Raw genomic sequence first — 11770 nt, 5'->3', positions numbered from 1 at the left:
AGATAAAAACTCAAAGATCTTGAATATCTAGATAAATCAACAGGAAATATAATAATTATATTAGGAAATACCACCTCCAGATCTAGTAAATGACTTCAGGAATCTATGAATAAATACTGCAAAATCAATGAAAATGAGCCAAGACTGGATGAGACAGAGGACCCTGCAGAATATGAGGGGAACAAAGAACCACAATATAGTGTTCTTGAGTAGTTTAAAAAAGAAATGAGAATTGCAAGAACAGAATTTATGGCCTGCATTGCAAAAAATAAAGAGAATAGAAAAAATTAAAACTGCAAAGGGAAATCTTGCAAAAGAGAGAACAATATTTTGGGAATTCAAATTCAGAGAAGTGAAAGATAATATAAAAGAAGAGAAACAAAAAACAATATTATAAAAAACCATTTATAGCTCACTTTGTTGTGTGTGGCAAAGAATTAGAAATAAAAAAATAGATGAATAATTTAGAGTAAGAGAAACCCTCTCTGGAAAGAGGCACACAAAAAAGAAATTTTAAAAAACTAATGAAAAGGACTAGTTGAAGGGGAGAAGAAAGGGAAATCTATTTGATTATCTGAGAGGGAATAAAAGGGGGAAAGAATTAAATAACTAGATAAAGGCAGGATGGAAGGAACTAATGATAAGTAAAATCCCAAAGGAAAGGGGTAACATATAGTAAGCAGGGACCAGGGATGAGAGGGAAGCCAGTGAGAATAGAGCCACTTCAAAAAAACAAAGCAAATGAAGAAACATACTACTATATTTACAGCAGAAGAAAGGGAGGTAGGGAGCCATAATTTGGAGAAAAAAAAACCTTTACTAGAGACAGAGGAAAATATAAGTCTACTTTTTAAAACTTTAAATATGAATATATAAAACAATACAAAAAAAAACAAAAAGGGTAACAGGTTGGATGAGAAAACAAAACCCCACAATCTATTGTGTTCAAGGAACACATTTAAAAAACAAAGACATGCACAAAATTAAATTGAAGAGATGGAAAAAAATTTACTATGCAGCAAGTGAACAAAAAAAAAAGTTGAAAACATGCTATTTCCTCAGAGGAAAAAATAAGAATTCAATAAATGAGAAAAGATAAACAAGGAAACTACATTATGCAGAAAGGAATCAGCACCAAACCAATATTGATAATAAACTTATATGCTCCAAATGCCTTAACATTCAAATTCTTTTTTTGTTGTTGTTGGAAATTTTATTTAGTCAATTTAGAACATTATTCCTTGATTACAAGAATCATAGTCTTTCCCTCCCTCCTGTCCCCCCACTCCTTCCCACAGCCGAGTGCAATTCCACTGGGTTTTACATGTATCCTTGATCAGAACCTATTTCCATGTTGTTGATGTTTGCACTAGGATGATCATTTAGAGTCTACATCCCCAATCATATCCCCCTTGACTCATATTATCAAGCAGTTGTTTTTCTTCAGTGTTTCTGCTCCCACAGTTCTTCCTCTGGATGTGGATAGTGTTCTTTCTCATAAGTCCCTCAAAACTATTCTGGATCATTGCATTGCTCCTAGTAGAGAAGTCCATTACATTTGATTATACCACAGTGTATCAGTCTCTGTGTATATTGGTCTCCTGGTTCTTCTCCTCTCACTCTGCATCAATTCCTGGAGTTCGTTCCAGTTCCCATGGAATTCTTCCAGTTCATTATTCCTTTGAGTGCAATAGTATCCCATTACCAACATATACCACAATTTGTTCAGCCATTCCTCAATTGAAGGGCATCCCCTCATTTTCCAATTTTTTGCCACCACAAAGAGCACAGCTATGAATATTCTTGTACAGAATATTCTTTTTCCTTATTATCTCATTGGGGTACAAACCCAGCAATGCTATGACTGGATCAAAGGGCAGAGTGTCTTTTTAGCACCCTTTGGGCATAGTTCCAAATTGCCCTCCAGAATGATTGGATCAATTCACAACTCGACCAGCAGTGCATTAATGTCCCAACTTTGCCTCATCCCCTCCAACATTCATTATGTTCCTTTTCTGTCATGTTAACCAATTTGCTAGGTGTAAGGTGATACCTCAGGGTTGTTTTGATTTGCATCTCTCTGATTATAAGAGATTTAGAACACTTTTTCATGTGCTTATTAACATTCAAATTCTTATAGGAAACATTAACAGAACTGAGGGACAACACAGTCAGTAATGCAGTTGTAATAAATGAAAAGTAAAATTATTAAATGTAATATTAATAAAACATTGTGGTCACCATTATAATTACTCTCAAATTAGAAGTCTGTTAGTAGCTCTCAACAATGTAATTTTAATAAAAATGGAGATATATGAAAAAGGGAAATGAAGGGAGGGGACAGAAACTCTCACCTCTCTAGAAAAATACCTAAGCTGAAATCCTAAGCCTGCTAAATCACTTAACCCACAAGCCCTCGAGCACCAACCTCTAGAGAGAGAGCATGCTCTGCTCTGTGCCCCTACGTCCCACAACATGTACAAGCAAAAAATGGGGTGTGGGGTAGGACAAATTTAGGGTCAAACTTCAATATCCCTTTCTCCATTTTGGATAAATCTAAAAGAAAGATAAACAAAAGAGAAAAAGTGGAATTTAATAAATTGCTGATAAAACTAGTTTAAGAAGACTTGTGGCATCTTCTAAATGGAACTACAAAAGAATATGCATATTTTTCAGCACCAAATGGAACTTTTACAAAAATTGATCATATATTAAGGAACAGAGATATTGCCAAAAAGAAAGGGTAAAAAACCAGAAATAGTTAATACATTCTTTACAGATCATGATGCTGTAGGGGGTAAAATTTATGGTTGGACTGGATATTTGAGAGTTGGTCACCAGGGATTTAATTACTAAATCCCAATGGATTACTCAAGTCAGAATAGCTTTTATGGTAGTTTATTTATAAATAGAGGGAAGAAATTAAGGAAATGATAGAGAGAGAAAGAGAGAGAGAGAAAGAGAAAGAGAGAGAAAGAGAGAGAGAGATGATGGCTAAAATTCTAAAGAATAAGTAGGGTGGAATTAATCTAAATTTCACAATGCAATAAAAATAGTAATTGACTCAAGAAACACAATCAAAAGATACTATGAGGAAGAGATTATAAGACCAGTGGGATTGGCAAACAAATGCAAAGAAATGGAATGTTGAATGAACTGTCAATCAAGGAGAGAGAAGAAAAATTCCAAAAAGAATCTGAGGAGAAAGTTGGAAAGCCAGCAGCTGAAGAAAATCACTTCTGCCCTGGGAGACTGGGGAAGAAGGCAGATAGATAGGCTTGCTCTGGATTCCTGACTATTCACTGACTCAATATTGAAAGAGTGGAGTTTAGCTCTGAAGAACAGCTTAGCTCTGAAGAGTCTTTTCAGTTCATCAATGATATCCCCTCTTAGACAATTAATTTCATTTCCTCTGTATTGAACTTCATAGGAGGTTAGAGAGACCTGATATTCCCTCTTTCCTTCTCCCTAAATTCCTTTATTTAAGAATAAACCCTTTTTTCAGAAAAGAGGTATAGTGTGAGACTAGTCTTTTGAAACTGATAATAACTTACCATCTGAGGAGAGCTGTTAGGACCAACTGTGAGAGGAACAGCAAGTGAAGTGGGATGGAAGGAGTCCAGATCCTGGCCTTTCCTCTATCTTATTTCCTGGTGCTATTGTTCCAACTCATATCTACTGCCACAAATATCTTAAAGGGAGTGTTTATTACAATACAGACTCAAATGGAGACTTACCAATGAAATCTTAAATAATGAGTTGTCAAACGGGAAATCAGAAACAATAATTATATGAAAAAAATGACAATGAGAAATAACATCAAAATTTCTGGAATGCCACCAAATTACTCTTGGGGGGGGGGAAATCATACCCTTCAAACATACATTAACAAAAGAGAAAAATCAGAGGATTAATGAACTGAAATGCATTTTAAAATTAGAAAGACAACAAATAAAGTAAATACATTACTTTCGTGTTAGAGACACAGTTGGGTAAATTGATCAGAAAAAACCTCAGATGGGAAGTTGTACTTGAACAGGAGACCAAGCAGAAGTTTATTTGGACATCAAATCTTCTATAAGTCTGGTCTTTTCTTCAGGAAAGCTTAGAAATCTGTTTTATTAAGCTACCATGCTTTTTCTCTGAAAGATATAGTCACTTTTGATGGGTAGATGATTCTTGATTATAAACCTAGATCCCTTGCCTTCCAGAATATTATATTATTCTAAACCCTCAGGTTCTTCAAGGTGGCAGTTGCCAGATCCAGCAGAATCCTGATTGGATTTCTTTTTGTCTTCCTATAGTATTTTTTCCTTGTCCTGGGAGCTCTAGAACTTAACTATAATATTCCTGGGAGTTGTCATGTGAGGATTTATTGTAGGAGTTAATCTGCAGGTTCTTTCAATTTCTATTTTACTCTCTTGTTCAAGAATATCAAAGCAAATTTCTTGGACAATTTCTTGTAATATGATGCCTAGGCTTTTTTTTTTTATCATAGATTTCATGTAGTCCAATAATTCTTAAACTGTCTCTTCTGGATCTATTTCCCAGGTCACTTGTGTTTTTCAGTAGGAGATTTCTTATTTCCTTTTATGTTTTTTTCATTCTTTCGATTTTGTTTCATTGTTTCTTGATGTCTTGTAAAGTCATTAGCTTCTATTTGCCAAGTCTAATTTTTAAAGATGAATTTCTTTCATGACCTTTTGATTCTGTTTCTACTTGAACCACTCTATTTTACATGGAATTCTTTTCTTTGTTGGATATTTTTGCCTTTTTTTCCCAGTGACCAATTTTGCTTTTTGTTATTTTCTTTTTCCATTATTTTCATTTCTTTTTCCCATTTTTCTTTGACCTGTCTTATTTGAATTTTGAATTCCTTAGGTGATCTAGCACCAAAGATCAAATCTAAGTATTCTTTGAAGTTTTGCATTTAGTTATTTGGATCTCACCATCCCCTCTTGACTCTATCCTTTGCTCTTTGTTGCCACAGAAATTTTCTAGGGTTAGGTGGTGGTTTTTTTCCTGTTTGCTCATTTTCCCAATTTTTTTTTTTCCCCTGTGGACTGGGAGTTATGAAATCTGCTCATTCTGTCTCCTGTGCTGATGGCTTTTACTTCTCCCTTATTTTGTGAAAATTGGCTATCTTTGCCTGACTTTCAAGTTGTATTCAGCAGGAGAGCCCCCTAACTCCATCTTACTATTGGTTTTGACTCCTATCATTTTGAGGTGCTTTTTATTTTATTTTATTTTTTGAGGTGCTTTTTAAAAATTAATTTGGAAGGATTGTCAGAGTGGTTTCAGCTTTCACTGCTACTAAGCCACTATCTTGGCTCTGCCTCTCAAGGAAAAGTTTTAAAGTGTATTTTAAAATGTTTTATTATCTACTTCTATACACTCTACTGATTTCTCTGTACTACTTATTTCACAGGGATATTTGATCAAATGATATGAGGTATGCAAAATGCTTAGAGAACCTTAAAATAACAAATCATTGAAATTGAATCAGAAAGGGATCCTAAAGATCATCTAGGCAAGAAATACTTAATCTTTTTTTACTATAATACTTCCCTTTAGTAGTGTGGTGAATCCTATGGATACTTCAGAATTTCATTCTTAAGTGCATAAAATAAATAATTACATAGGGTTGCAAATTGCATAGGAAATTGATTATACTGAAATAGGTATAAAAAAATTTTTTTTTTGCAAAGTTAACTGACTCCAGGTAAAGAATTCTCCTGATCTAGTTTTGAGGAGAAAGCAACTGCAACTCAGAAAAGTGGAGTGACTTTTATAAGGTCTCATAGGTAGTAATTAGCAAAGATATTTCCATTAAATAGTTTAGTTTTTAAAAAACCAAAATGTATTGATTTTTACATGAATTTAGAATCCATCCTTCCCTTCTCCAATTAGACAAAAGAAAATAATATTATTCTATTTCTTCTCAGTTCACTCTGAATCACTTCATAGGTATTGTCTCATTTCCTTTGAAACTGTACATTTCATTATTTCTTCTAGTACATAAATATTTACTTACATTCATGCAATGTATTTAGTCATTCCCCAATAGAGTACCCCCTTAATTACCAATTTTTCCACAAAAAGAGTTGCTATAAATATTTTGGCATGTATAGGCCCTTTCCTCTTTGTTCTCTTTAAGATATCAGTCTTAATAGTGGTATAGGTATTTATAAGGGTATTCACAGTTTAGTAACCTTTTGACCATAGTTCCAAATTACTTTCTAGAATGACTGGGCCAATTCATATGAACAAATGCACTAGTAAGCCTATTTCCCTATAGTCCTTCCAACATTTGACATTTCCTTCTTTTGTCATCTTTATCACTTTTAAATCTCAAAGTTACTTTAATTTGTTCTTTTTTAGTTATTAGTAACAGAACATTTTCTCATATGGTTGTTGACAGCTTGAATTTCTTTGGAAAACCCATTTTCTCATATCCTTTGACTATTTACGGTAGAATTGTTATTTAGTCTTATAAATTGGAATCAGATTCTTAACATATATTGGATTTGAGACCTTTATCAGATAAACTTGCTGTAAAAAATTTTCCTCATTCTTGTTTCTTTTCCAATTTTGACAACCTTATATTTGTTTGTACAAACTCTTTTAAATTATATATAATCAAATTGTCAATTTTATCTGGAATATACTATTTTGTAATGTCAGCAATTATTATCATTATTATATTCTTTTGAATGTTGCTCTATATTGGTCTTGGGTCCTTTCATGTCTATGTTTGTCTCCCCAACTAGATTTTATGTTTTTTGAGTTCAGAGCTTATAGTCATATCTCTATTGTATTTTCAGTAGTACCTAGTACTAAATTCTGTACAGCAAACGATCAGCAACCTCTTGTATATTAAGTTATCTGCAGTGAACTGTTATACTAAGGTAGCATAATAAACATTATACAATTATATCACTGTATCTCATATAATACAGTAACAGCTATTACTTCTTAAGGTTCATTTTTGCATCTGATTTTTGTTTTAGCTTTCTTTTCTGTTTTTCTTATTTAGTAGATTCAGTGTTGTGGAGGTGGTGTTGGAGATGAGGTGGAGGTAACAGCTAGAAACAGAAGTTTGCTAAAGGAAAGGATTTTCAACCAACCCACCTAATCTGGGATGGCTTCCTGCATGAGTCAGGGTAGGTCTGGAGAAGATTTTGAATTAGGCAACAGAAATGGAAGCTATTATTATTTCAGGCATATGGGGCAGTGTGGAAAGGTGTTGAATAGCAATCTCCAAACTTCCTGGAGTCTCCCTATCCTCTTTTTTTTTTTATTTTGATACACTTCCCCCTTCCACACCCACTCAAAAGTGCTTAATTGTATTTGTTTTTGATATTATAATTGTGAATGAAAAGAAATGTTGCTTTGAAACTTGTTCTAGGATCTACAAAATTGTTTTAGATAGTTGGAAAACAGTATGGCCAAAAACTAGTTTTATTGGATAAAATCTGAAATTTGGGAAATGAAAAAAAAAAGAGTACTAAGATCAAATTCAATGACCATAGGAAAATAGTAACAGGAAACAAGATGAATTCTAGAAGTTTCCTTTAGTCCTAGGTATCTAGAAGGAAGATATTTAAAATTAATTTCTTGATAATTATCATAGGATTTTAATATAAAATTTTATATGAGCAAATATATATTATGGTATACTTAAATATACATACTTTATATGAGCAAATATATATTATGGTATACTTAAGTATACACACATACAGAACAAATATTTCAAACCAATTGAATTCAGCAAGCATTTATTTAAAACCTACTGGGCAAAGTACTATATTGGATACTGGGAATAAAGGTAAATATGAAAGTGTTCCAGTTCAAGATCTTTACATTGTTCTTGGAGAAAGGAACATGCACGCAGATAAATAAATACAAGATAGAGAGAAAGTCCTTTCAGAGAGGAGGAGACTAACAACTGGAAGGATTACTCAAGGTCTCCTTATAGGAAGTAACTTGAGCTGAGCCTTGAAGGGAGATAGACTTCAGGAGGCAGAGAGGATTCCTGATAGGTGTTAGGAGAGATTTTGGAAAGGAAATAAGATAACATTGTGGACAGGCAGAGTTGAATGGAATGCTGTGAACCAGGAGAGGCAGGAGACACCTTTAGAACCTGGGGGGGTGAGAATCCTGGGAAAATAAGGAGTTGGGTGAGGACTGAGGAGCTAAAAAGCATCTACAGATCCCAGCTCAGACCTCCTGTGGACTTCCAACTTTTTCTGATGAAAAATCCAGCTACACCTTGAAGATCAATTAAATCTTTGACTCTGCTGCTACTTTGAGGAAGCTAAATTTCAGGAAGGGTTGGCCAGTTTGCCTTTGGGAAGGCTTTGGTTTCATCGCAGTGGACTTGGCCAAATACAACATCTGTCTCCATCACTATTTTGTTCTTATGCTAAAGACTATTACCTTTGTGGGCTTAGCCTAGGATTAGGTCAGTCAGAAGGGGACATTGAGGCAGAGAGGTCAGTCAATGTAGCCCCAGCTCAGCTAGAGACTGAAGAGATCCTGTGAAGGGTCAGATTGAGGGGAAAAAGATAGTTTTATTAACGTTAGGGTGTTTCCTTAGCCCATATTTCTAACCCAATCCTCCTACAACTTTTAATAAACCTTTGTTACCTTGACTAGTGCAGTTAGATTTTGTTAACTACTGGCACGAGTCAGTGAACAGCCATTTTTGCTTTTTGATCCTGAGAGGATCATCTTGCCTGACCATGTTTAGCAAAACCCCAGTCAACCGTTTATATTCACTTCTTTCATAGGTCAGGGGAAAAGAGGAAGGAGGTAAAATGTTCAGTCTAAAGAATAGCATAGTAGGTCAGTTGTCTGGGTGTTAAGGTACGTGAGATGGAGTAATGTGAAATCAGTCCAGTTCAGAGGTTCTTATCCTTTTCTGTGTCACCACACTACTTTGGCAGTTTGATGAAGCTTATGGACCCCTTCTCAGACTGTTTTAAAATGCATTAACTACATAGACTTAAAAAGAAGCCAATTACATTGAAATTTAGTTCTTCTCCTAGGTTAAGAGCTTGTGGTCTAGAAAAATAGGTTCTATTTCTATTTTAGTTTCCATGTCAGGAATATATTGGGATTAAGACTAAATGAAAGGAGGCCCATTAGAAGGCTACTGGAGAAAGAAGAGTGGTAAAGTTATAAAAGCCTTGACTAGAATGGTTACCATGTGAAGGAAGAGAGAGAGAGACAGATTTATGGAGGTAAAATTGACAAGATTTGATAATTTATTGGCTATGGTACAAGGGAACACTAGGAAAATGAAGAGTCAAGGATGATGCCAAGGTTGCTAAACTTGATGACTACAAATATGGTAGGAACTTTGAGAGAAGTATTAGATGTTGTAGAAAGATAATGAATTCTCTTTTGGATATGTTGAATTTGAGGTAGCAATAGGGCATTCAGGTGGAAATCTCTAATTAGTAACATGGGACTGGAGTTCAGGAAGGAGATGCAGTTTGAAAATGTAAATTTGGGAGTCATCTGTAGAGAGGTGATAATTCAAATACATTGGAGCAAATAAGATCACTAAAATTACAGTAATTTTTAAAACTGGAATGATATAGCTGTAAGGATTGATATAGTGGCAAGAAAATATTTGTCTAATTAATGAAAAGTTTAGAGGAGATAAAATATATTAGTTGTATTATAATAGCTTCTGCACAAAAATGTATTAATTATATTATAATAGCTTCTGCACAACAAAAATTCATATAGAATAAAAAGAAACAAATTGAGAAAAAGCAATCATATAAAGATTTCTTTTAAAAATTATAATCCAAGAGCAATTAGAGACAATTTAATGATTATCATCCAATAGAGAAATGGTCAAAGGAAATGAATAGTGGTTTCTTCTCAATTTAGTTTCATCAGTAATGTTTTTTATATCAATCAGTAAATTGGCTGGCTAAAAAAAAAAGTTAAACTTTTGCATGAATCTAGAAAAAGTTAACTTCTGGTGTCTGACCATTATAGGATAAAACAATAATCTTTCTACATTCATCCATCATTTCCCTACTGAACTTATTGCCCACTTCCCTCTTTTCTTTCCCTGATCTTTCTCTCTCATTTACTTTACTTAATCCTTCCCCTACTATATATTTCTTCATCCAACCATGAGCATTGCTCACTTCCAGGGGTGACATTTAGGATTTAATTACTTGTTCACTCTCACCTTTCTCATTTACCTGATTGTTGAATTGATTCTTGTATCTATACCCATTTGGCAACATCATTTTTAACTTCAAGTCAGCTTTCTTGGTTATATCCTAACCTTAAAAAACAAAAAAACTATGTAAAGAATCAGAAGCAACAGGTGAGAGCTGCAGAGGCAAATTTAGGAATGATGTAAGGAAAGACTGCTTGGCAAGAATAGGTGGTAACCTTGGGAGGTAGTGGGGTTCCCCCTCACTAGCCTAATTCTGAAAAAGACAAATGGATGACCATTTGCCACATGTGCTGCTGTTGCCTTTTATTATTCTCCTCTCTGCCTTTCCAAAAAGAAGGAAAATAATAGCTTAGAAAAGTAGTTGTTTTTATGGTTGGTGATATAGTGGAAAGAGCACCAGAATGGAAGTCAGATACCTGGTTTTAAGTCTTGACTCTATAAATTTATTAGGCTTGTGACCAAGAATAAAATCAGTTAATTTATTTGATCTTTTCCTATAAAATGGAGCTTCTACTTATTTTATAGGATTTTTGTAAGAAAAGCAAAAGTATTAATTTGAATTAATAGTTAGAATGTTACTGAAAGTTAGAAATAGATTCTACTTACTTCTCCCTTAGATTAGCTGTGTGACATTAGGCAAGTCACTTCATTTCTCTGGGTCTATTTTCTGTAAAATGTGGCAGCTGAACTGGATAATGGTCTCTAAGGACTCTTCTAGCTATTATTAAAAGTTCATAACATTCCAGCAAACTGAGATGTGTTCAGGGGTTATATGCTAATTTTTTGCCAAAGGTCATAAAATTGGTATTCTCTCTTTTAGTCACCACATATAGATATGAAAAAATATTGTTATACAATTTCTTCCAGAAACGAGGATGGTTTTTGCAAACAATGTACTGGAAAAGGTTTGTCAGCAGTGAAGAACCCTGTTGGACTCAATGCACACAGTCTCCAAGATCAATTAACTAATCAAAAATGTATTAAACTCCTGCCAGGTACTAGGTATTGTACTGTGCTGTGCTGGGAGATGGCGTTTATTAAATATTGGTTGTTGGTTGGACACAAACCAAACTCGAAACTGTTCCGATATCTAAACCCACTTTCTGCGGAGACCCGCCATTCATTCTCTTTCCGCTCTTCAACAGAGATGCTCTTCCCCGGGGCTCAGCCTTTGCACCCTAGGGCCAGCGTGAAGGAGGGGGCTCAGATTGGGAGGACATAAAATGTCTCGGAAAGGGGTGGGGATGGTTGGGGGAGATTCTTGACACCTCCTTCCCCTCGCTTAGGGCTGAGGCCCTTAGTGTTAGGGGAGGGGATGAAGTCGGATTTTGCTCCCTGGTCGCCACCTTAGCCCACAGCCTCTACTCTAGGTTTCAGCCTCTACTCTAGGTTTCTGCCCCTTCACTGCCCCTTCACTGCCCTTTCACTCTCTCCTTCTCCCTCCGCCCACCGTTCAGGGAAACGAGTTCACTAGACAAGTCTAGCTAGATCGGAAGGTGTGTCCGCCCCTTGCCCCCCGCCCCAGTCCCCGCAGTAAGCGTACGTGCAAGAGAGACC

The sequence above is a fragment of the Monodelphis domestica genome, chromosome 4 (genome assembly GCF_027887165.1).
Source record: "Monodelphis domestica isolate mMonDom1 chromosome 4, mMonDom1.pri, whole genome shotgun sequence".
Taxonomy (NCBI): domain Eukaryota; kingdom Metazoa; phylum Chordata; class Mammalia; order Didelphimorphia; family Didelphidae; genus Monodelphis; species Monodelphis domestica.
This window is presented reverse-complemented; position numbering follows the sequence as displayed.